Source organism: Oculina patagonica, chromosome 4 (assembly GCF_052425735.1).
Source record: "Oculina patagonica isolate OP01 chromosome 4, crgOcupat, whole genome shotgun sequence".
Classification (NCBI taxonomy): Eukaryota; Metazoa; Cnidaria; class Anthozoa; order Scleractinia; family Oculinidae; genus Oculina; species Oculina patagonica.
This window is the reverse complement of record NC_135761.1, coordinates 39,872,829-39,900,608: the sequence shown is the minus strand read 5'-3', so window position 1 is coordinate 39,900,608 and position 27,780 is coordinate 39,872,829. Positions and strand designations below refer to the sequence as shown.

Genomic DNA, 27,780 nt, shown 5'->3' with positions numbered 1-27,780 from the left:
AAATAAGTATATTTAACTTCATTTAATTATAGTTATATAAATTTATCATGGTTGCCACAGATATCAGTTTTCAAAATTCCCTGAATTTTCCCTGATAAAAATCGATTCCTCTGAAAAAAATGCAAAATGCCAGACATATTATTGCAGCCTGCAGCCTTCATTTCCAAAAGAAAAACATCACTCATATTATGTTGACCTGAAATATTTCTTCCAGCCTTCAACGGTATTATATCAGTGGTGATATGTAATTTTCCCTGACTTTTCTTCAAATATATGTCAATTTTCCTTGACTCAAAGTAAAATTCTCTTTCTTTTCCCTGACCTTAAAGAATTATATTTTCCCCTGACCATTCCCTGACCTGTGGCAACCCAGTTTATTGCACAAAAAACTTTTTCTTACTTCATGCTTGTCACTTCCCATCGCCATATCACTCTGAAATTCACTACCGTCTCCTCCTGATGCCATGAAATAAAAAGAGAGAAAAAAAGATTAATATTCTTCATTAATTCTTCTGTCTTTTTATGTAATTTTAAAACTATAAGCAACACTATGTACACTACATGTTAACGTTTATTTTGGCCAATTAAGTATCATTCTAAATCCAAAGTTCAAAGCTCAGTGTGACAGTGTCAGTTAGTGGCTGCTCTTGGGGTGGTTCCTGCTTCCAGGGTTGCCATGGATACCTCCTGTCTGCTGCTTGCACTTGCCCCCCTCCCCCCAAACTAACATTTAAGGCACCAGCTCCCAAGTTCATCATTAGCTGCCAATGAGTTTAAAAACATTATCGGTATTAAAAGTAATGGTACTTTTTAAAGACTATGAGCCAGTTCAAGTCTGCCACCAAAATGAAAGAATTTTTGAAGCTAATGTTAGATACCAGTAGATACATACCCATGGAATCACTAGATTCAGTTCTGTCGGACACTTTCCTTGGAGACTTTTTTCTGTCTTTGGTGCACCACTTCCAGTGTGGGTATGCTCTGAAGTGAGCTTCTTTGACCTGATGAATGTAAATCAAATAACATTGTAAGAGACAGTCAATCCAATGTTATATGCTGTAAAAAAATAACTTTATTGAAGTGTCAATGTATTTATTACTGCTGTGCTAATTGAGGACACTGTTACAGTCAAAACAGCTCAAGCAATTTTGGTAACTGTCAAATGCCACACAACCCTATGATAACACCAAAAGAGTCAGGCAAGACATTTTGGTGCACTGAAAAGACACAAAAATACTACCGGCAGAAAAAAATTGGGAAAAATGTCGTTGACCCATTTTATGCAAATAAGGGAACCTTAACAAATTTTCACATGTCTGTCGTATGGAGTCAGAAATCATTTCTTTTTAATCCATTGGCCATTTGTACATTAATTCAATTCAAGAATGGAATATTAAAGCAAAGAACGAAATCAAATGTTCATTGATGAATTCATTAATCCACCCTTGACACAGGAGCAATGCTGCAAATCCAAATGGTGAATCAATTATAGCTGTAACAGCCGCATTTTATTCATAACACTAAGGTAACAAACTTCCGAAATCGATTATCTTTATCTTTTTAATTTCAGGACGAAGGCAGTGCTCATGGGCAATATAAGAGAGAATGTCAACATAACAGGATAAGACTATTTTGCCACTTAATAGATTCCAAAACTAAAGAAACTTAATCTTGACTGTGTGATTTTATTAAACTAGTTGTACACGAGGCTAAATGGTGTCATTTGGCATTATTTTACACAAATACAGGTTCAAAACAGCAAAAATATGTATATTTTCAATAGAATACAAACAAAGCTCATCGATTCAAACTTATGTAAGCCAAGATACCGCTCAGCTGTTGTAGTTCTCATGACCCATGATTCATGCATGAAGGCGTTAAGAATATTTCATGGTGTCATGTCTTAAGCAATGAAATTCATAACTCCAAACGAATATATGCTTTACATGGGTCATGAAATTGTAAGTTTAAATTTCATGGAAATTTTATGCCCCATAAAAATATCAGTCTTTAATTTGGTGTGTTCTATAGGTCACTTTAGATTTCATAGAAATTTCATATGAATATAGCTCATAAAGTTGGTTAGATGGTCAGTCAGCGTTTCAAGAGAACAGATTTTTTTGGATAATTTGTGAATTGAAAGTTGTTTCCAGTTAACATATAGTCACAATATTGAAATTTTGCTCACCACTAAAAGAAGCAAATTAAATATGTAAGTTTCCTCCTAATAATTATGTTGTTTCTTACCATTATTTTTGTGTCCAAAGATTCTTGGATAACTCATGAGAATATTACTAATGTTTGTATGCATGCCCCATAAATGAAAGTCTCAAATGACGGTACTGCTGAAGAGGCTCAACCCAAAAAATGTGGCCATGAAAGTGGTAACTGTCCACTCATACCAATGTTCTGATTCCATTGCTGTGGCCCCTGATTTGACCATGAAGCTGGATTAGCTGGACCTATGTAAATCATTTAGGAAAGCATATGAATAGGATCATTTTAATTATCTATTAATTTCATATTTAGGGTTATTATTTTTTTAGTCTTATGTGCATTATTGTAAATAGCTAGGTAGGCATTCTAAGAACAGATTCAGGAAAGTTAAGAGTATTCTATTCATTTTATAACTTTCAAACATCTAATTAGAAGGAAAAGAGGCTATATAGTTGCAATAGTTTTTGGGTTTTTCTAGCTGACGTGAAGAGAACCATAGAATTAGAAATGGCTCCCACAGCACCTCCTTAGACTAATTCACAGATAATATCAAAAAGGTTTATGGCAGTATGTCACCAATCAAGATTTACTTCCATGATGGCTTCGAAGTAATGCCTATTGTAAGAGAAGAAGAATTTACTTTTTGTATGAAGAAATTTGAAACGGCCAAAGACAAATGGGAAATATTAAGCGGCACGTCAATTCTACTTGCTGTTTAGGAGGTACCCAAATAGGACGTAAAAATGTCTGAGTGAATAACTTATTTTCTTCTGAAATATTGGCCTCATTATTCGATCGTAGATGCATTAGATATAGAAGACGCTGTTACTTTCAAGTTGGAATGTCAAGAACTGACTAAGGAATTCAATTCTTCTAGCGCCAATTAAAAGGCGAATAAAAGATGACGAGAAATGATATAGAGAGCAAGGCCTATTTCCGTACAGGGCTATGAAGTTCGCAAGGTCCTGATGTAGCATTTCCAAAACCTACAAGGGACGCTTTTAAAATGCTGTATTCCTCATTTCAGAAAATAAAGTCAATCCTCTCTGACAATAACTTTCCCCATATTGCGGAAGATATCTGCTTTTCAAGTTTTACAACAGTGCACGTGGAACACTTTTTTGCGGGAATGCGAACACCAAGTCATCCTACTCCCGATATTCATGACTATGCCAGCCGCAATGATAACAAAACCAAGCTGGGTCATAGAATCCACACAGAAGGTGTATGACTTTTCGTTTTCAATGTATATGGGACTCACAAAGCCACTACAGCCAACAAACAATTCCCAAAAAGGAGCCCGAGTGGCTTTATTGACTGGCAAAGTTGAGACAAGACAACTTTACACAAGATCATGATGCCAAGGAAAAGGATGTTTTACGAACAGAGGCAAGAGAGTTGAGGCTCTTTGAAAGGGAATTTGGGCAAGGAGTTCAAGAGCAAAGAGTCAGGGACAAAACCAAAGAAAGGGCTGGAACTTTGCCTTGGCTCTCAGCATGGTCAGACAAGTTATTTCCCCTCAAACACACGATGCTTCCGATATGATCCAGGAGCTTTAACTTCAAAACTAGGTAAACGGACAACCTGAAACACGTCCAGTACTGTATTCAAAGGGAGACGTGGTTGCCCTGGATTTCACGAGCCTCCATTGACACTACAAGTGGTGAAGAGAAAGTGAGATGCTGAGAAGAAAGAACACAAGTGAGTGGAATACTTCTGTTGTCAAAATGAAATTTTCAGTTGAAAGAAAATGGATAGATCCGTGAAGAAGGCAAAAAACAAGTCCAATTACGGTATGGCAAAAATGGATCGCCAGCTGGAGGAAGTCATTGAAAACAAATTAGAGCTTGCCAGTCCTTTGATCGATTCTTATTTGAAAGAAATTGGAAGAGCTATTGATTAGAAGCTTAGCAGATCGAAAGCCATGGGGTTAGTGAATCCCATTGTTCTTTTTTCCCGTAGCCTGTGTTTCGCCATGTTCTCACTCTAGTAAGGGGCTGGCAATGTAATAGTAACACCAGCATATACAAGAATTTCTATAACAATTACAGAAATGAAATTCTTTGTAAAGCTATTCTCGCCTTCTAGATTATCAGGGGGAAAATATTTTGCTCACAGGCATTTCAGAAAGGTTTCATCAAAAGCTGGGAAAAAATTGCTTTCAAACTTTGACAGCAGATCACTTGTGCTTGTGATAAGGACCACTCCTTTCAAGATAGACTACCAAATGAGGGCAGAGAAAGTCAGTTACATTTTATGTTCAGCATTATAATACAGTCAACTTCCCTGTTTACACCACTGCAGTGACCTCGCAAAAATTCACAAATATGGAGATGCTGAGAAAAAAGAAGACAAGTGAGTTATTTATTGTGTACTGCTGTGACAAATCAGATATCTGAAGGACATTGCCTACAGCTTGTAGGCCCGGAGCCCCTGGTTATTCGTTTTCTCATTGTGGAGTCCTTTGTTTCCATTTCTATCATGCATGTTTATTCTTGTTATTGGCTTTGTTAGTTATTTTTTGGTTAGGTTACATGTTATTTTTTCGTGTGCATTTTTTCATCTACTATTTTTATTGTTTCGCTTAGCATTTTCTGCAGTGTTTTCAAGTTATCGTTGTCAGAATGTTTTAGTCGCTGTGAAAACCACCATGGCTGGCACAAGAGTATGGTTTTTACCATAACAGTTAAATTATTCACTTGCAATAAATATTGCGGCTAGGAGTGTCAGCCCCAACAGTTCTTGTACCGTTGTCAGCCCAACCGCTGTTGATAGCAGTACCAGCAGTCAACATGCTAGCTTTAAAGCGAGCTCCAAAGTGTTCCCCCTGGGATGAGTCATAGAAAAAAGATTGCTGCCAAAGAAAATGATACTTCAGTGAGCAAAACAATATTATTATTAATGACAACTGCAATGCTATTTAGCAACAAACCAAAACACTAACCAACGATACAAGAAGTTGGCAATGGTGATTGTTAACCAATATGCAGCATTCCTAAAGCAACTAAATTTTTGCGTTAAGGAAAATGGCGTCTATTATTATTTTTATTATCATTAATATTATTCTTATGTGATTTTTTAAATTCATTTGGTAGTTTTACTTTATTGGCAACGCAGCAGAGAGATCAAAAGTCGATTTGCCAACAAGGCTGTCAATTCAAAAATGTCACCTTGCACGGGAAAACGTACCCTTACAACTTTCCGTTTTTATACAGAATTCCAATTAAAACCTGTTTGAAAGCTGTTCAAAAAAACTTGCACCCACTCAAAATTCCTAAAGACCATTGTGGATGTGCTCCTGACGCAAAAGGCAATCCTTGTTCTAAGCGGTTTTTGGAGGCCGGTGTATTTTTTAACTTGCATGGAACTGTCTAATGACAAACTGGATCTGACCATTCTTGCAAGCATACAAGCTTTTTGTCACTGCGAGTCTGTTGGAGTCAAAAGAAGCAGGAGCCCTTGATGCTACCCTTATTAGCATTCAGTGCCTATTGCAACGAAATGTTAGTCAGATAAAAGAGACCCATATGCAGAGTTCTTGCTGGAACAAAAAACCATTAGCTGGAGTGGTCTGTTAACCACGAATCAAAAAGAGCCAAGAATGTCAAGGTAGCACAAAGGCATGCAATTTTACCTTTTTAAATTTGCTACACCGTTCAATTTATTTCCCTTACAAAAACAATCAACTTCCTGTCCTCCAATCTAGGCCCTAAATCATTTGTTCTTTTCTCTTGTAGATGATGTAGAAAATTGAATGGAAAACAACCTTCTGAATATGTCTTAATTAGAGACCAACATCAGCACTGCAACATCAGACATCAAACCTGCCTTGATGAACTGGAAGATCAATCCCTGAATCATTAACCATGGTAAGGACTTTCTGTAAGATTTTAAGTTCACAATTTTTTTCAGTTGTTCCTTTTTCAGCTCAAGTGACCACTTCATCCACCTTTGATCTCAGCTAGATCTCACTCTGGCTTTCTCACAAGTGTTGGGTGACTTGTGCCTGGTATTTTGGCAGCCCTTGTTGAGTTCTTCAGTTTTGGAGGGAAACTTGGTATTAGGCAAACCTTTACAGGCTTCACTGCCAATAATCCTCTGTAGGCCCATCGGGTTATTTCAGCTGACTGAACTTTAGGCAATTTTTCTCTACTGTTGTCATCTTTGTTTAGCTTCCTTGGTACCTTGAACGGTGTGCCGAACATAGCGCTGTACACCTCCAGCCAATCGCTCACACTTCCATTCTCACCTGGCCCCTCAATTGCAACTCCTGCAGTGCTCATCCTTCCAGATGGCAGGACATGATGCAACATAAGCTCCTAATCCTCAAGACGTCAATTCAATTCTCTGGCAAGGCTTGGCTTCATTATGTTATTGCATTTCAGAAGGATACAGCCATGTCAAAGCAACAATTGAAAAGGTCCAAGTAATGACCTAAACTAGAGTCTTGTTAAAGAAGCTAACCTTTATGTCTGGTCACACAAAATGCTTGACCAGAATGGGGAACTATTACCTGGTAAATCAGGCCTAACGGACAGCAATAAAGAAATCACTGCCATGAAATAAGTACACTGTTGGAAAGCGACAATGATCTAGAATGCGGTAAGCAATCTCCAACCTGCAAACGCCACGCAGAGGTCAACTGCCAACAAGAAAACCCAAGCAAAAGAACCCGGTAGGTCAACAGCACCGAAGCCTTAGCAATGAAAATCAGCAAATCAGAGGAATCAATCCACAAATTGAACGCCTATGCCGAGAAGAAAGCATGTCTAAAGTCCCCGAGATACAACGTTTGGGCTAATATTGTGCCTGACCAGGACTCTAAGGACGACAGCAACAGCATCTAAATGGACACAAAGCAGAAATTTATTAGCATACTCACACGTTTTCATTACAGGAAAATAGGGCGATTACAAAGCAAATTCAGTAAGACTGAGCAGAAAAAACCTCATCATGCCAAGGGAAAGAAAACAAACAATGAAAGGCATGCGTTAGACACAACAGTCTTTAAAGGCAAAAGATGGGATGGGAGGCCCATTTATCATGGGCAAGGTAGAGCAGGAGAAAAGAAAGCTGAATATGCAGCATTTAATCAGCAGGCCATTCAAAACGAACACGCGATAAACTGAGAGGCGGCTACACAACCAAAAGCAGTGTACCTAATGATTTACAACTTGCTTTTATGACACTTGCGACAGACCAAACATCAAACGTTCAGCCTTTACTTGAAACTGACACTGTAAAGGTAATAGGTGTAGCCCTAGAAAACGACAGCACAGCCCTTAAGCCGGGAATTCAGTTTGCTGATTAAGTAAAGAAAAAATGTTGGGCTGAAACAAGACGTAGACCTAAAATTCCTTAAGGACAACCAAATCCAACTCCTGAGTTTCTGGAGACAAATGTTTTGTTTGTTATTTCCATCTGTAATGGTGTCAGTATGCCCATAGCAACAAACTTCTTTACGAAATGGGGAAAAAGAGGAGAAGAAATGAAAGAATTTCTTTAAAACAAGCCAAGATTCTTCAAATCTGTAAAGCCCATCTTGAGATGGCTCGTTCAGACGACAACACAGTACCTCCCTGTGTAATTGACACTTGCAAGAGCATGTGTATGGCGTGTTTAGATGCCCATGAACCCTGTCCACGGTGTGCCAAGCACAATCAGCCTAGCCAGATACCAAGCCTTAGGGCTTGCAAGCGATGTTTTGATGCTGAAGAGCAATGCATTCGTTGTATAATATTGACACTTACTACAGACTGCAAGGAAGGTGATAAAAAGGCAATGCAATTGATTGCTAGAGAACAAGAAGATCACCTTATGGTTTTCCTCCTCCCTGATGGTGTCCATGTTGGAAAAAGCCTAAAATGTAGCTTCTGCAATCGGTTTGTTGTGCTTAAAGATGCGCATAGTTGCCTTGCAATATTTCAGACCCTCAGAGACGACAACAACCCTGATGTTCGAAAAGCATTGCAGCAACTTCTACGAGCAAAAGATGTACAAAACAAAGACCGAATGGCAGTTGACCCAATTTTACCGCTCTCCAATGAAAGTGTCATTGACACACTACAGGAAGTAGACCTTGTAGTTCACCAGATGGTCCCTGAAAAGTATTGGTTATAGAAAACGAACATCCTGTGGCTATAACTCTTGAAAGGAAAGGAAAGCTGTTGTTTATTGATGTTAATCCTCTGAAGAAAAACTCCCGTCTTGTGGAGGCCGACCTGTTCCTTTGGAGGTTGTTAAGTCAGAACTGATGGATGTTCAGGGTGTGTTATCTCAAGGACTTTGGAGCAGTGCTTTTGTGCCAGCGAGAAGAGTTTATTTTCCTTTATTTTCTTTTTGGCCCAACTGTTCATTGTAATAAATTTCTTTAGCATGTTGTAGATTGAGATTTTTTTTAATTCACCCAGAACTGTCTTCAAAAAAGGGTTATTGTATTGCACTAAAAAAAATAAATTAATTGTTCCATGTGTTGTTTTGCCACGAAAATTTTAAAGGCCAATGAGACATGTGGCAGCTCCACCAACATAGAATTGGAGGCAGCAAAGTAGGGTTTCAACTTTCTCATTGCAGCGGGAATTGCTGTTGCAATATATATTTCAGACCAGCACAACGGAATTGCCAAGTGGTTCACCAAGTGCTGCCACAAACCAAACACTTCTATGACATTTGGCATGTTGCCCCTTGTATTAGCAAGAAAATGCTTAAAGAAAGCCAGAAGTCTGCAGGTAGAGTAATAAGAGTGGATTAAAGTAGTATGAAACCATGTTTATCGGTGTGTGAATTCCACTAAACAAGGTTTTGAGAACTTGATTCTTGTAAAATGGAAGTCGCCAATAAGACATGTCACCAATAAGCATCAAGGCCACCAAGATACTCTTTTCACAGAGTGTGCCCATGATGATGACATTAAGCAAATAAAATGGGCTAAAATTGGTATGTACAGTGTGAGGGTTTGATAGTGAAATGAGCAAACAGTCAAATGTCAAGAAAGTTTCGAAACAACAGTAACCAATTAAACCACTGGCATCACAATATGTTCTGTTTCTCATGGCTTGGAACATTTTGTAGGTATGACAATACTTGAACGTAATCAATATTGCAAGTTCTTTTGAAGGAGGTGAAACTGTAGTCAAATTAGACCAAATTTTTCAATTGTTATACAAGTTTCCTATGAACCATTCAGTCGGAAAGGAAGGGAAATGTTCTGTCAATGAATGGGCCTTCAGCAAAATAGCTGTGAGACAGTTATAGACAGAATGTAGTACAAACTGTTGTAATAACGATCCCCATGCCCACACTACCAGACCAGTTGCCAGAAGATTTTTCTGGCTCGACAATGGCAGAGTCAAGTATGAAATACAACAAAAGCCAACGTTTACAGAACCTAACCAGCACATTTTCAAGACTAACTCAGGCTTTAGAGACGCAGACAGTAACTCTTGCTGAGTTAAAGGAAGACCTTCTCCTTCAGGACATTTACTATCACAGTTAGTCCTTTATTTTAAAGCAGGTTGCATTCAGATTTATATATGCTGTTTGAGCAGTCAGTGATCATAGTAAAAATAAAAAATATGGTTGTACCTGACCTTATAAATTTCCAAGAGGCAAAAAAGCTCATTTTGGTTACACTGATGCTGCAACTTGACGAAGGTGGAGAATTTGAAAGTCAAAGAACCAGGTGCTTCCAAATATCAAAATGTGGCAACTGTGACGATTTAATACATTACACTTTCCCTCAACAATGGACTGAAATCCAGCAGAAAACTTTGCCTATTCTCTAAAGTAAACTTTTTCTTTCATCCCGTTATCCACAGTACTTAATACCAACCTTGTATGAAAATTTTCTTAGTCTTCCGTCGCCCTTTATGCCCAGAAGGTAACTGAGTCTCCACAAGGACTCAGAGGCCTTGAAACACATTAATCACTGTGGATTTATCCACAACAATCTTGCAAGTAGCAACATGGTAGAAGAAGAGAGAGAAGAACACCCATGTTCATTGATTATAAGTACCTTCAGCTAAACTCTTGCACATTGACGATCAGTTCAAATACATCACACCAGAACTCAGAAATAGCATAGATAAACCATCTATTGCCAGTATGTGTATTCCCTGGCCTAAACAATTAAAGCCTATCAAGAGGTAATACAGTTGTCTTCCTTAGTGCCTACAACATTGTGCCAAATATAGTGCCGTACACATCCAGCCGATCCCTTACACTTCCATTTTCACCCTGCCCCTCAATTACATCCACCTTGGTGAAAAGGCTGTTTGTGGTTGGCCCGTGCCAGCTACCTATCCCCGAGAAGCTGGTGACCAATAACAGGAAGGGCAGTTCATCTACATGGGTGATTTGCTCACAGCGAACTTGAAAGCCCAGGAGACAGAGCTCCAATTCTACACTGATGGCAAACTTCTTGTTTTTCCCTCAGAAAAAGGGTTCAAGAGTTGACTGATATTGGGACTTGAGGTATTTATATTGTACCCTTGGATGTTCTGCAGTGCTCATCCTTTGAGATGGCAGGTCATGGTGCAATATAACTTTCTGAGGTTATCAGGTTATGAGGTACATGAAGACTTGCTTATGTTTAGGCGCATCACCAAGATACTATGTATCCACACGAAAGGGGTGTTTGATTCTCTTGTGGAATCATTAATTTCTTTGTGAAAATGATGGGTGGCAACACAACAAAAAAAAGAGGTGTTTGCCAGATATTTTTTCTAGTGTGGAAAGGGACTTTTCCTGGCCTGTAGCATCATTTTCTGTACACAGTGTAACAGCTGAAAAAACTTACTAATACAGGATATGGCCATAAATAAGAATATTAAAATATATAAATTTAGGCAAGCCTAAAAGCGGAGCTCCCCAGTTAATTATTTTGCACTTTATTGAACTCTGAATTCTGGCCATTGTAAAACTTTAAGGCTAAGAATTTTATATTCGTTTTATTTTTTTAATAAATAATAATTAATATTTTTCCTTATTTTTTTTTTACCGTGTCCGGGGTGGGGGGGGGGGGGGGGTACTCCCTAAAATTTACTATGGGGGTGTGCCGTTGAGTTGCTGAGACTCTGGACCTGTTCCAGAGACAAAAGGTTCAATTTGCGACCCTGTTCCAGACAAACACTGCAAAGTAGGTACCCTGTTCCAGCAATATCCACAATGGAAATATATGAAGATAGATATAAAAACACTACCGTACATCACAAAGCTCTCACTTGACTTGAAAGGAGCGGAGTTTCATAGCTATATACTTGATAGTGTTTAATCAGGATTCTGGGAAAACAATCAACCCTGTTCCAGAGTCAAAAGGGTGATTTGTATACCCTGTTTCAGAGTCGGAGAGACAAAAAGCATACCATGTTGAGCGGCACATACCCGTATAGCTCTTACATGGGAGTACCATCCCCCCTCCGGGTACCGTGTACAGCAACACCAAATAAGAGAACAAACAAAATCAATCAAAATGTTATAATTCCACCGAAAGCATTATCATAAAGAAGTCTGGATGGGAAATTATGTTGCAAAACGGGCAATTATGTTACCTTCATGTAGAAAAAAAGGAGGGAGGAGTAGGGCTGCATGTCGGGGTAGATAGGCATATCACATGGCAAATTAGGCATTTTTGTTGTTGCTTTACCAGCTTTAAAAGAAAGAAAAAATCACTTTACATTTAGAGTATAAAGGAAATAACAAACATCTACATTTATAATAAGGTTGATTTTAATTTTTTTCATTCACTCATTTATTCATTTTCATTTTCACTATTTGCCTATATTTTAATTTTGAATGGAAATGGCAGAGGTTATAGCTAATGGTTTACAGCATGTTGCCCAAACCAAGCTAACTCCAAGCAAACCGGAGTGAAAGCTAACCACAAGCAAACTAGAGTGAAAGCTAACCGCAAGCAAACCAGATGAATAAAGCTAACTGCGAGCAAACAGGGGTGAACCTAACTCCGGAAACAAAGAAGTGACATTCTGTCATTCCACCGAACAGGGTCACCCCATCCCCAACCCCCCCCCCCCCAAAAAAAAAAAAAAAAAAAAAAAGAAAAGAAGAAGATAGCACCTTGTTCACTTTTACATGTCTTTTGACTCCCCTTCCTCTTAAGGGGTTTCACTTCACTAACAGAAAAAAAGCAAAAATTCTGGGAAGCTAGAATATTGTTTGTGAGTCTCAAACTCAGTTTTGTTATTTGATTACCCAGAAAAAAATAGAATCATGTCTGCTTGTGTATAAAACTATGCAAGAAAAAATATAACATCAATACTTTGACTACTCTTTTAAAAATTTGTTTGTATTATTGTCCACATCTTTATGGAGTCATGTTGCCCATTTGTCATGGAGTTCACAAAGTAAGCAAGTGAGTCACAATTTGGTTGCTACATGGTACCTTATGGATACTGCAAATTTTATCTGGCTTTAGAATATTTCACTTATTTTAAAAATATAGCTGTTCTTATAAATTGTACACAGCATACAATACATAAGAATGAAATTGGTAATGCATATTGCTTGCAATAACGGTTTTAAACTCACCTATACTTTAGAATTACAGTACCACCAGTTTCAGCATAACTAATCCAAATTCAAATAATTACATTGCTTTGTAACTCCACTACCTCCCCCAAAGTCAACCAAAGATCTTATCATATAATTAGACAACTACATGTAAGTCCTGTGTAGTTGAGGGCTCAAAACATTTGGACACTTGCAGGTCATGTTAACTGGCCAAACAGATTTTAGCTTGGTCACATGTGGTTTCTTACCAGTCAAAACATTGAAAATAGCAATTTTAAACTACCACCATTTCTGCTGTTACTGTTTTCGCTGCATATTTTTGAAAAGATCACTTCATAATGCCCTTGTTACATCTAACAAGATGTGAAAGTGACAGGTCAATCAAGAAGTCGTTTTCTGAAGTACACTGTAAATAGGTTAACATTTAAAATCTAAATTTTGCTTATTTGCAGCTTTTCTTGATTTTAATTTACATGTAATTTACTAGTCTCTTAAAAATAGCATCATGACGACACCCAAACATCGAGCTGGATTTAATCTTTCCTGTTTTCTATTTATGTCCTTGTCCTTGTCTGTTTTTGTGTCTGTGGCACTGCAAACTCTGCAACTCATGTTAACCCTGAAAAAAGTCAAATGCCACAGATTAAATTAAAATTGATTAATTGTCATCAATATCAATAATTTATAAAACAAAACACTTAACTTGAGCTTGTTTAACTGAAGCCAAACCACTGGATGCAAAAGGATCCATTAGATATTTAACAGAGATGGATCAGCACAGACTATTTTTTTTTACTGATAACTGCAAAGTCAACTAAATATTTTAATAAACTCAAAGCATCACTGCAAACCCTAACACCCCCTCTTACCGGTAATTAAAAGGTTTGGCCTTTAATCAACCCCCCTCCCCCTCTCCCTCCCGCTAGCCCTTTTAGAACTTCCATTGACCTTACATGGGATGGATCTGAATATTTGGGTTTTCCTTGGTATAAGAACCTGTGAAAAATGTCTGTTTTGAAGCTATTGTTTTCCTGCTCCATGTTGTTTTGAGGCTCTTTGATGCCTTGTTTCACTGGTTCATACACTGAGGATGAGCTGGCCATGGATTTCTGCCATAACCACACATTGGAATTTGTGAGGAGTTTGTGAGGGGAGGTGACATTCAAACCATTTAACCTTCCACAGTGAGGATAGGGTATAGATATTTTCTGGTACAAGATCTAGGCATTTCATGAAAACATACTTTTAGTGAAATATTAATTATTTAAATTGTCTACTAATACATTGTAGTTGTTTTGAATGTCATTGAAGAGAGACAAACTAACTCCCGAGTTAGGATTTCGAGTTAGGATTTCGAGTTGGATTTTTGAGTTGGATTTTCGAGTTGGATTTTTGAGTTAGGATTACAAGTTGGATTTTCGAGTTGGATTTTCGAGTTGGATTTTTGAGTTAGGATTACGAGTTGGATTTTCGAGTTGGATTTCGAGTAAGGATTTCGAGTTGGATTTCGAGTTGGATTTTCGAGTTGGATTTTCGAGTTAGGATTTCGAGTTGGATTTTCGAGTTAGGATTTCGAGTTGGATTTTTTTTGACAAAGCAAAACCCATTACAATTATTGAAAGCTAACCATAAACAGGCTAACTGGAGTGCATAGTAGGCTAACCAAAGTGAATAGTAGGCTAACAGGAGTGTGTAGTAGGCTAACCGGAGTGCATAGTAAGCTAACTGGCGTGTATAGTAGGCTAACCGGAGTGCTTAGTACGGTAAGCAACTTGAAAATCCAACTCGAAATCTAACTCGAAATCCAACTCCAAAATCCAACTCCAAAATCCAACTCGAAATCCTAACTTGAAATCCAACTCGAAATCTTAACTCGAAATCCAACTCGAAATCCAACTGGAAAATCGAACTCGTAAATCCAACTCAAAATCCTAACTCGAAATCCAACTCAAAATCCTAACTCGGTGAATAGGCAACATCCATTGAGGAGTTGAATAATGAATGCAAATATTTCACAAAGTAAGAAGATCAGCAGCAACCAAATGCAGATTAAAGCAGCTGGGTAAAAAAAGAACGAAACTGAATAAAAACATATTTCAATTATAACTAATATAAACTAGATACCTGATTTACTTTGCTGTTGTCCACTTTGCACAGAGCATTCTATACCAAGTTCAACAAAACTTGACTGTAGCCAGTAGGTATTCTTCATTCATTGCGGCTTAATGGCAGAATATAACACTACCTAAAAGAAGGATTGACATAATAATCTATTAAAAACCACCACACTAGCTCTAATTAATGGCCCTGTTTATAAAAAGAATTTATAAAAAATGCTGTCTTATTTAATGGATCTCATCAAATATAATAATATTAGCCTCTTTCGTTTATACACTCAGTGTAGTGACCCTTCCTTCCTACAATGGGATATTTAGCTTTTCTACTTGGAGATTTCTTGTTAACTTACTTACAAGTATAGAAAAAACATTGCCATTGCAAAAATACACATTAAACACTGTCATAGTGATAGTCAATGTAAGTTTGCATACACAGCTGCATACAGTGTCTAAAATGGCATGAATTACTAGTAGAGCGAACAATTGTGTTTTATAAAATTACTCAAAATAATTAACTAAGATAGTTTTATGTGGAAATAAACTGAGTTTTTTTTTTGTTTCTGCTAAGGTGTGGTTAAAACGTGTCAACGCAAGAAATTCGCAACGTAACGATCGATCTCTTAGCGTATTCGTCCACGACCCTAAAATAGTTCGTTCAAACGAATTCCAACAGCGAGTAAATAAGAATAAATAGATGAATTAAAAAACTAAAACACTAAGTTTAGCTGGGAGTTTAAATAAAAACATTAAGTCATTAACAGCTCATGAATTAATCGGAGGCGAAGCGGCCGCAGTTTTTCGTATTATTATCCAACCGCGTAGTACATGTGTAAGCATATAATTACAGATTTTCACAAAAAACATGGACTTAGTGTATTCAGTAAAGTCAAAGTTTGTTACCTCATATTTGAAGTCGGAGAATGCTTGTCAATTCACAGCAATTCAGCAGGGCAAAGCTTTCAACCAGCTCATGAATTAATCGGAGGCGAAGCGGCCGCAGTTTTTCGTATTATTATCCAACCGCGTAGTACATGTGTAAGCTATAAATTATAACTTACTCCAGCACCACCGACCTTTGAATTATCTGCGAAGGTCTATTTCAGCCTTTTCCATCCGTGTATCTATTGACACTTCTTTTTTCCTTCACTTCAGTTAATTGCGTTTAGCTCAATTACTAGAGCTGGTCAGCCGCCGAAACGGTAGAAACTCGCTCGCTCTCCACCTGTGCCATTTTTTCGGATCTCCCCGTAAGCCCTTATCGTTTGCCATAACTTCCATGATGTGTAAAGCCTTTAGACGGGGTAGACCGAGAAATATTTACGTAGACATTTCTTTTTCCTGCTCGGTTTCTCCTTGTGCTTCGTTTAGCTTTCAAACTGACCGGGTTGTTCACTTTGTCCTTCATGTAAATCTAAATGGACTGACCATGGAAAAGTACTTGCGCCCGCGGACCAATAGCAATGCTATCACTTGGTCAGCGGTCAACTTCACAAAAACACGCGACCTTGACCAGTTCTAAACCTGAGCCCGCGATATGGTCATGTGATACTGGTCAGCGGATACGTTGTTTTGACAGCTGTCAATTGACCATAAAATGGATGTCCAATATCAAAGATCTTAGTCGATTACCTCACTCATTTCTGGTTAACGAAGGAGGCAGAAGATTGTCTCCCCTCCCCCCTCTGCTTGGGTTGCCTTGGGACTCCCCTCCCCCTCCCCGAGAGTCTGTAGGCGCGGCGGGCGTACGCACCAAATTTTTTCGGCCTCCTGGGTTTACATCAATTCTCTCGTACCCGCATTACCCATGGTGCTCCGCTCCGCGCGCTGGCGCGCGCTGAGGAGCTCCGCTATAAATTTTCAAATGGCTACATCAAGATTGTCTATGATGTGTGTGGTTGGTGGCACCTGGAATTATAACTTTTTCATAAACAAAGTTAAGCAGCCAATGCAATGAATGTTGACAGGAAGCCCCACGACATCCTTTCACGACAGTGAAAGAAAGCAGACATCTTAAAAGTTTGTTGTCGGATGTCAAATGACGTAAGAATATCTGATATTTTTTGTTTGCCTTCCAGATCATGATATTTAAATTAGTCAAGTTACAAAAGAATGAAACGAAGGGCATTTGAAACCCAATGGCAAAAAGCTAAATTTGTATGTGACATGTTATTGGCTGAAGTAGTTGACTGGTAAATTAGAGTGCACCTTTTGAACTGCCGATCTTTCTATATATAGGCCTCCTGCAAAATGTGGTGAATTCTTACCACAAAAGATAGCTGCCTATACACTTGCAGTGAATGCTAGTTAGTCACAAAAGAAATGTGAAGAATGAAGCATATTTAAATTCCCTGTGTTCCTTAATATTGTTAATGAGACAAGCCTTGGCCTGGGAAACTTGTCTTGAAGTTTCAACTGCAGTTGTGAAAACATGCTGCTAGAAACTCAGCCTTGAACAAGATTTTGAAGACAATTGAGAATTCCACATTTCCTTAATCACACTGTAGCTGCAGGTAATAGTATTCCTGTTAGTTTATCCAGTTACAATGGTAGCTTCAGAAATTAAAAAAAACACCATGGCAATCCCCAAGATAGTTGATCATGGCATTTACACACTATCTTTTCAATTTTTTTACACTTTCTTCATGGAACTGTTTCGAGTAAGCAGAATTGAAGACGAGGAGTTCATTGGCTTCACAGGGAAGGAAATCTACTTGACAGATTAAAGCTGAGAAAAATCTGGCCAGCCAAATGATGTTCATGCAAAGAAAGGCATTCACTCCCACTCCTACCCAGTGTGCTCAATGGCATGAAAGGAGAGCATGCAAAGAAGGAATATGTCACTAAAACCCTCCGGAAATTTAAAGTGCAAAAAAGGGGAAAGAAATACACACATCCACATGCTTTAGGAAACCACAAACGAGAAGAGCATGGCATCACGAAGAGAGGAGAAAAGAAAGAAAAGAAATGCCGATCTTACAGGTTAGTTAATTTTTATATTGTGTTTTTTTTATTTTGGGTAAAAGTTGAGGGATGGTGCATGTATCACCTTCTGTAAAACAAGTGTCTCATAAAGTTTTAGTCTAAATGGGTGTATGCTGTGGTTTGATTATTACAGGTATTACTACTTTTATTGTTGTTGTTGTTGTTGTTGTTGTTAACGTCATCATCACTGTCATTATATGGCAAATACTGGCTTTGAAATCAAGGAGGAGAGCAAGAAACCACCATACAGAGCTTGACTGCAAGGACATGTGACTTTGGTTTGTCTGGAATAAAACATCACAACAAACACACTGTGGATATGGTAACGGTCTGCCGACCACCAACCTCCATCACAATGACAGGTTTTACAAGCTGTGAACACACAAAGTTGGAATCCAAGAGTGCATGGTGAGCCAAGGGCAGAATAGAAGCAATAATTGTTGGCAAATAAATGAAACTTTACCTGCCAATCATTTATCCATTCCTCAGTGAGCTTGTTTCTGTCACTTCCACTCTTCCACTGATAGAAGACAATCATTTACTGACTATTACCATGCATGGAACATATTGTGCTGAAGACCCCTTAGAATCACTGAGGGACATTTTGTCGTTCGGCAGAATGGACATAGGAATAGTTGGACTGTCTCATCTTACAGGTTCTTACTTGCGGGTTTCTACTGCATCAGCAGCAAGTGATTACAGATTACAGATGAAGTTTTACAGACTTTCCTCTATCGAACTGCCGAAAGTGAAGCTAGAGTTTGGCCGGCGGAGTTTTCCGTTTTTAGGAGCCTCCATTTTTAACAGTTTACCGTCGGACATGAGAAATCTGAACTCTAGGCTTCTATTCAAACAAAAAGTTAAAGAACATTTTAATTTGTAATTTTTATTCATAAGCTTTTATATGTATTTGACTACTGTAGTTTTGACATTTTTAAACTTTTTTACCTTTTTAAATTTTTAAAATCTTACAGGACCCCTAAGATAACAGTACTCTTAAGTACTGATGGGTTAATCCTGTTAAAAATATTCGTTTATTATTATTATTAGTAGTAGTAGTAGTATTAGTATTATTATTATTATTATTATTATTTTTATTATTGATGAAACTGTTTTTTTTTTTAAGTCGTGCTGTCATCACAGCTTCAGGATGAAGAATTGTAAGTTAACGCTGTATTGTGCAAGAATATTAATGACCTGGACAATGAGCATGACATGCAGGCAAATCAAAGTTGCACATCTATGTTACAACAATGGCATTGCAAGGGGTTGTTTTTTACAAAACGCACCAAGATCAGGACAGAACTTCATTAAAAGATCCTGGCGTGAGATGTCTTTTAAACGAGACCAGGCCAGTTAAGGCTACTAAGTCAAAAGGCAGATGAAAACAAGTTGCTGGCCAAGTTACAGGCCATAAACCCAAAAGTGACCCAGCACAGATCATGTCACCCACCTCAGAAAACAACCCGCTTATGGACAGAACATTTGTCAAAAGCCCTTAAATGTCTTTAGGAAGCTATCAGCTTTTCGTGTAAGTGCAAGAGTACACTAAAGGTTTTTGTTGTTGTGTCGTTGTACAGGTTGCAAGGTTGCAACAGGAAATTCGACAAAAAGACCTCGATTTAAGTGAATCAGAAAGACAATAGAGTGAAATGAACCAACAGCAGCTGAATATTGTGAAAAAGATATCCACTTTTTTACACAACTGTCCTCAAGGGTGAAAGCTTTCATGAACAAGCAATTCTTACACCTGAGGTCCAATTCAGTGGAAGAAAGATAGCTCTGAAAAAAAAAAAAGAAACCAGAAAATTTTGAGGTGTCTTTGCTAGCCAAAAGCATGAATTTGCATTCCAGTTCTTCCACAACTTTTTCAAGGATACAGAGTTTGCATGCTCTGTTTAGCATCAGAGAGTTGTAGAATAAAATGAAAGAAGTGGTCTGGAAAGCTTTTGAAAAATGATGGGCTTGTGGTTTTTGGGGATGGAAGGATGGATTCATCGGTTTTAGTGCAAAGTACTGTGTGTACACTATGATGGAACGCTACCTAAATGTCATAATAGATCTTGAGGTAGTTGATAAACGCGAAGCAAGGGGGAACATCTACTTTGATGGAAAAGATGGGCTGCAAAAGCTTGTTGGAAAGGATGATGAAGACCCTCAATCTTGGAGAGCTGGTAACAGATGCATCAAAAGTGATCATGAAAATGGTTAGAATACTAAAAGGTATGATCATACATACTTTTATAAAATAATTATTTTATTAATTGAATTTTGTTTTAAATCAAAGAATATTTATTATTATTTACAACAAACGTAGTCAAAATTAGAAAGTATACAATTTATATATTTTTTAAGAACTATCTAAGGATAAAGGAAATGAACTACATTTAAGAATAATTGATGCCTAGAAGTTCCTTGACAATACCACAAGCCCATAACCTGAGATAACACTCTTTGTAACGTACCTTATGTTCTTTATGGACTTTTTTGACAATTTAAATTTGAATCGCGTCCTCAACTTTTTAAATAGGTTTAGTGATTAATGGAGTTGAATAGAACAACAAGTGTATTTTCTCTTATGATACTGACTATCAAGCATCACCCCACCACATTACAAGTGAACTTTTGTGAAAAAGTATCAGCTTGTTTTAAACAACAGTTACTGCTTCAAGGGTGAAAGCTTTCATGAACAAGCCTTTTTTTTAGGTCCAGTTCAGTGGAAGAAAGATAGCTCTGAAACAAAAAGAAAGAAACCACACAAAATCTACCCTCTCTTAATCTAGTAGAAAAGACAGAAATGCCATTAAGTTTGAAGTTCTTTATTTTTCTGTCTGGCACATAAAAGGATACTGCGGTGTCGAGAAAATCCCCAAACTAACCAAGACCATAAGACAGAGGGAAATAATCAGTTGCAAGTTAAATTATATTAAGAGAAAGTGGTGACACCAATCAATGCATTCAGACATTATGAAGCAGTAACTATCGCAAAGAAAGAATGTCCTTGCCTCATCTTATGGTTCACACTTTGTACCACTGTTACGAAAGACCAAGCTTTTCTTTAATGTTTCCTAATTCTTGCAACATTCATTTTCAAAATAAAAGCACTTGCACTTGCATGTGACAAATAGTCACCAAATGTCCAGGAAAGAAACTAGCAGTGGCGTTTGCAATAGGATGTTTACATCCTTGCCTCACCTTACGTTTCACACACTTTAGCACTTTAAAGGAAAAACAAGCCGTTTTGATATGTTTTTGCCATACTTCTCCATTCTTGCCACATTAATTTTCACAACACAAGCACTTGCACTTGCATGTGACCTACAGGCAGTTCAAACTGGACTACATCACATCAATTCTTCTAACTGCAGGTGGCATTAAGCTTGCTCTACCTAAAACCTGATGGAAACTTAGGCCACCAACAGAAAAGAACGTATTAAGAAACAGGCTTCAAAGCGACAAAATGGGTTTCACAAACAAAATGGCGAATCTCTTGGCCTTGCCTATTTCCAACAGATCTTGGACAAGCTCTCAAACATGGACAAACGAATGGAAGAACATTTGGACAGCCTGAAATCCAAAATATCATGTTTAAGACAGAGCTTTGAGAGGAAATCATACGTGTGAAAAGCCAAGGAACCAAGAAGCTCTATCAATTTTGTATTTAGAGCAAGACAGCTTCAGAATTAATGCTTTCCCAACAATTCATACTGAGAAAGCAGAGGAGGAACACCCCGTACAGAATCAAGGCAAAACAATGGTGAGATATTTATTTCGCCAGTACTTTGCGCCAAAGATGGTCGCTTATTCTTGCATCAGCATATACCACTGGTAGACTTTTTGTTCTCCTGACTTATTTTATACTCAAACCATAAACATACATGTAAAGCTACAGTATCAATAATAATCACCAAAAGCTGAATCTATGACCTATTACATACAATAGACTAGACCTTATTACAGAAGTGTCTAGGTCATATAGAGTCAACTATAAATATTACTCTTTATTAACTATTATTCATGCAGCGATATTTTAGCTGCTGTCCATTTCAACTTCAATTTACAAAGAGAAGTCAAACATTGAGGCAAAGATAAAGTGGACAGGGTCAAAGTATTTTACCCAAACTTTAAGAATGGAGAGGCAACTGTCTGAAACGTTAGACTAACACTAAACTTTATTGCTTAATTTTAAGGCTTGGTACGTCACAGAACGAATGTCACCATAATACTGGAGTCATGCTTTGTGAAGAAGGTTATGTTTAAATCAATCATTTAGATGTTAACTTCACAAGATAATTTGCATATTTTTGAGAAAATCAGAAATGGTCAGTAAAATAAGTGATCATTTCATTTTACAGCAAGACCTAATTTTATTTTTGTGAAGTTTTGCCCGAAAATATATGCTGTTTGGCATAGTAATGCCATAGTAAACTATTCATTTTATTATATTTTAAAACTCAACTGCTTTCTTTCAGGGTGTGCGTCAATTCTTTGGAAAAACCTGCCCCTACAGTTAAAAAACAAACCCAATCTAGGCTCTTTTAAATTACTTTGAAAGAAATTCTCATTCTTTAGAAAAAAGTACCTCAAACGGACAATCTGGAACAAATAAAGACACTGTTAATTATGTATATGTAAATTCTATTATAGTTAATTTTTCAGTATATTTATTTCATTTTTATCCATTTCACACGTTATTGTAAAGGTTTTAGATTTATTATACATTGTTATTTAGAAGGTAATATACTGATAGTAGGTCCACATCAGCTTTTAGCTGCCGATTTTACCGACCTACTTATTAAATAAAGTACCGTAATGATTCGATTTAGCGCCCTCCTTCCAATAAGCGCCCCCTTCCAAATAAGCGCCCCCCTTCGAATGTGTTTTTGTCAATAAGCACCCCTATTCCAATAAGCACCCCCATTCTAATAAGCGACCTCATTCTTATAAGCACCCCTATTGTGGATAACTGCCCCTACTGAAGTCATCGACATCGAATAGATAAACACACGAACATTCACCATACCGTACTTGCATATATTTACTGCTAAAATGATCAATTCTTTTAAAAATAACTGAACTTTTAACAATTTGTTACTCTTACAGTTTCTTTTATTGTTAGTTATTTTAATATTTATTAAAATTTTGTTTTGAACATTTGGTTGTTTCTCAAAAAATTAAATAGGCGCCCTGTCCCGAATAAGCGCCCTGTCTCAAATAAGCGCCCTCCCTTGAAGGGTCAAAAGTAAATAAGCGCCCCGGGTGCTAAAACGAATCATTACGGTATGTATGTATGTACTTGCATGGCAAAAGCCATGGGTTGAGGCAACTAAATGTGAAGGAGAGCATTGATGAAGGACAGCTAAAAGTCCTGAAAGTCAATTAAGATAGTAATCTTTATGACGAAGTAACAGAGACTGGAGCCAGGATACAAATTCTTTGGACTAGGGATGATCTCCAAAAGCAAATGTCTGGAAACCAGGTTGGTTGGTTAATCTTTGTCTTTTAATTTGTCTTGTTTTGTTTTTAATTCAGCCTTTAAAACTTGACAAGCTGACACAATTTGTATACCCTTCATATGCCCTAAGCTGAGTGACCCTACTGCTGTTACGAAAACGTCTCTGCATGACAGTTGGTGTGACTGTTAAGTGACAACAGTCAGAAAACCAGTTTGGACTGGTAAGACAGAGAGTTTAGTGAATAAAACGCAGTGAAAGTGTAAAACCTGAGTTAAAATTGAGTGGAAATAAAACTACTGTGAAAATTGTTGACACTTGTGTACTTCTTTAAATGTTTTATAATTATCCTCATATTGCAGGACTTACTAATCTCTTACTACAGGTTACATTGGGATAACAATAAGAATGTGATATTCTAATTTTTATTACAAATATTGGAAACAACAGATTGCTAAACCACTAACCACTAGCATGTTTGTGAATCTCTTATTCCTTTTAGCAATTAAGATTCAATTATTGTATTTTACTGTTTTATTAACAGACACAATGCTTCGGACAGTTTTGATAAATTGTCAATTTAAAAATCTGTTTTCCAGTAATATTGTTAAAGCAAGGGGCCCAAAAGTATGACCACTTTTAATTGATTCACATTCTTTCGTGCAGACTATCCAATCAGAGGCAGAGGAATGTTCCCGTAATTAGAACAGAAAACTGCAAGCAGGGAAGATCGAAGCAGTGTTTCATAGATTCTTGTATTTGAAATCCTACGCTACAAATATCGTAACTCCAAAATGCGAAATATTGACGTTAAAATTTAGACATCCCCTCAACTGCTGCAGTTCGACGCAACTGACAGTATTCTCGATCGGTTGGCGAAATGTGGCAAATGCCATAAAGGTGGCCATTCCAGGACAACTTGTACTTCGCCTCTTTGCATCGATGTTACATTGTGTAAGGTGAGAGACAAACATCCTGAGTCAAAGACAGAGATGTCAGAGCTTCAAGCTGAGCTGAAAAAACTACAGAAACAGTATGACGACGCCAAGAAAGATCTGGAGACATTTTCCCTTTCCCGCCAAAGGGCTGCAACAAATTTCTTTTCTGTAATGCGACCCCATCTCAAGGCCACCGACTCACGCAAGTGCGTAAACAGGGTATTCTTAGATAATGACTTATTACTACTCTAACGAGCTTTGGGAAAGAAAGTTCCAGACTGGGATGAGAGCCAAGATTGGCAACTGCCCCCTTCTTATCGCCAAATATAAGGAAGGGTATGTGTAAGGAAGTTTGATGAGTGTTTGATTCGCGAGCCAAATATCAGGAACTGAACAGGGCATCAGTCAGTACTCTGTATGTCTCTTTATTTAGATATTGAAATGTAAAATTTATAGGTTTTGATTCAGAGTTATAGGTTTAGCTTTCATAGAAACATTTTGCATCAGTATGACTACAATTATACAAGTAAAGTTGTTGCGTTCAAATTCCTATTATTGCGAGCACGATCTATTTTAAGGAACTTTTCGCATGTATTTATGATTGCAGTTATAAATAAAGTTGTGTTTCTTGTTATTACGAGCACAATTTACTTTTACATCGCAGAAACCGACGTTGAGATTGATATATTTTCGTCGTGGATATACAAGACTTATTATGTACGAGTGGCAAGTGCAAGTGCAAAAGATCTAACTTACAGCAACAGCTAAGTTGTAAAGTTAAGATAAACGCCAACTCTGTTGCTAAGCGCAAACAATATTTACCGACAATTACAATGTTTATGAAAAATAATACTTGCAATTTGCCTTTTCTTTGGTGTATTTCACGCTACAATAATTTATCCCAAATAAGAAATATTTACGGTATCTGAATACACTTCTCAGTCGCTAGCCGCGGTTCCTTGAATTACTTTTAGCTTTTACCGCTTGCTTTTCGAGAACTTGACAGCAGCTAAACTGAATCGACGTCACATTCAATTTAGACCATCCTGGGTTTTCACAAGAAGAATGCTCGAGGCCAATTATTTTCTCAGTAGGGAAAAATCAAGCTACATGTACTAGTCACTGCGCCATTCCAAAAAGTTGTGCATCATTCGTTGAAATTAAATTTTAAAGCGCTGAGAAGTAAACAGCGATAAATCTTCGCAAACAAACACGCCTGCACACACAAACATAAGAGCCCGACAGTGAAAAGTGAACACAATAACCTCATGATATCTGCGAGTGTAGGTAAGCAGAAAAAAAAATATAAAAACCCAAAATTCAAGTATCCATGAGAAAGCACATCTTCGATCTTGTCCCCTTGCAGTTTTCTGTTCTGAATTGCATAACGTTCCTCGGCCTCTGATTGGGTAGACTGCACGAAAGAATGTGAATTAATTAAAAGTGGTCATACTTTTGAGCACCTTGCTGTAATAATGCCCTGGGTTTTTTTAAGAATACCTCTTTGGTTATGAGCATGCATTTTTTATGAACATGCATTTAACTTTAACCTATAAGTGACCATCATAAATGCGCTAGTTTTTAGGAGCTATATTATTACTCTACAGTTTGGTCCAGTACCTCTGCCTGAAATGTACAAAAACTTCAACTTGCATCTTAAAGAAAATGTGATCAGAAGTAAAGCAGAATGGAACTTTCTTGTCCCTTAGTTTAGTAAATCACTATTGAGGGCTTTGATTTGGGTACAAAGTAATTAAAATGTTTTATTATATAAACAGCAGTGAAAAAACAACCAAAACCAAAGTAAATATATTAACAAATCTTCGGATCTTCCTCGGCAATCTTCGGAAATTTTCGGAAAAGTTCGGAAAATGTTCGGAAACATGCGTACGACCTTCGGACGACATTTTGCAAATATTTGGAAATCTTCGGAACATCGTCAAAAACACTTACAAAGCCATGTACATGACAGGTCAAAATGACAAACAGACCAAAACTTTGTACAGACAAATGATATTGTCATCTTGACCAACCAGTCTTTGAGTCCTGCATTGGTAACCAGGAAGGAGCAATTTGGTCCCTGTTACTTACTGAAAAACGTTTCTTATCACACAGAAATAAAATCCTAACAAGTGACGTAATGAAAACTTTACCTTTACTTTCCATTCATGTTACTTGCAAAGTTCAACTCCACAGAAATATTTGACATTTGAGCATACGAGTCCACCTCAATGTGCAACTCTGGAAAACTGAGAAAGGAAAGAGACAGCAACATAAGGAATATCTTTCTTAGACCAATATTTATTGAATTAAATAGCATTGATAGTGAATGGTGAAGCCCAGGTAGGGACTCCTATATGGAAGGGGGGGATGCTTGTTAGTTAATTTTAAAGTTTGGTGCTGTCACAGAACCAAAATCACAGTTATGATACATTTTTTTTTTTTTTTTTTTTCCCAACCCAGAACTTATCCCAGTTTCTGTATTATACCATCCTATTTTTCTATCAGTCTGAGCCTGCATTAGTATCCTGTTACAAAATGTTTCTAATCATACAAAAATAAAATCTTAACAAGTGGCGTCATCATGAAAACCTTACCTTTTCCTTCCATTCATGTAACTTGCAAAGTTCAACTCCACAGAAATATTTGACATTTGAGCATACGAGTCCACCTCAATGTGCAATTCTGGAAAACTGAGAAAGGAAAGAGACAGCAATTTAGACCAATATTGATTGAATTAAATAGCATTGATATTGAATGGTAAAGCTCAGGTAGGGACTCCTATGCATGTATGAAAGGGGAGGGGATGCTCGTCAGAAAAACCCTAAAAGAGACCAATCTGAGTGTGGCTCAAGCTTTTTTTCACACCTTAAAGATAACCAAAACTCTATGAATTGAAACTATATTTGTGTATTTCTTCGAGTGCAGCCCTAAATGAGACCTTTGTGCCTAAAAATATTAGCACTTTGCCCAGAACACCCTAAATGAGAACAGAACTTCAAAATTTACACCCCTAAGCGAGACAACAAGCATCCCCACCCCTTTCATATGCAAGTTCCCCCCCCCCCTCCCAGGTGGTGAGGCAACTGCCCTGCATCTCTTGCAACACAGTGAAGACTGTTTCGTGTACAGTATTAGGTTAGACAGCCATACCAAAAGAATCTGTGTACAGCAAAAAAATAAAATGTTTTATCAAGTGCAGATGTAGCTCTGCAATTCACGGATGTACGACTGTAGTGAGCTGTAAACCGAGCATATGAATTTATCTCTCAGCCACGTGGCCATGATAAAATAAATCTCCTACGTTTCTTTGTTAACTCTCTTGTGGTACAACAATTTTCCGGTTACTGAGTTAAACAGCTTTAGGCAGTAAAGCTCTCTGAGGTAAACAAATTTACGATAAAACTTATGTGTTGCGACAAATTAAATCTCACATAGCGAAGGTTTCATGGAATAATTTGAGTCGAAAAATACACGGCTTTGGTTTGCTTCTACAAAAGGCATTCCTAGCTATTCCTGAAATTTGCTAGCAAACGTAATATTCAA

The 27,780-nt window shown here is 37.5% G+C and overlaps 2 long non-coding RNA genes across 2 annotated transcripts; both read right to left on the bottom strand.

Annotated features, from left to right (window-relative positions):
- Positions 1 to 413: 413 nt before the first annotated feature.
- On the bottom strand, positions 414 to 26,950 carry LOC144648714 (uncharacterized). Its single transcript, XR_013569747.1, has 4 exons — positions 26,832 to 26,950; positions 26,388 to 26,483; positions 893 to 1,001; positions 414 to 456 (listed from the first exon to the last, which is right to left on the bottom strand). It is a non-coding gene; the product is annotated as an uncharacterized LOC144648714 (long non-coding RNA).
- On the bottom strand, positions 11,922 to 16,220 carry LOC144650197 (uncharacterized). The gene is made up of 3 exons (XR_013570043.1): positions 15,762 to 16,220; positions 14,869 to 14,989; positions 11,922 to 13,363 (listed from the first exon to the last, which is right to left on the bottom strand). It is a non-coding gene; the product is annotated as an uncharacterized LOC144650197 (long non-coding RNA).
- Positions 26,951 to 27,780: the final 830 nt, after the last annotated feature.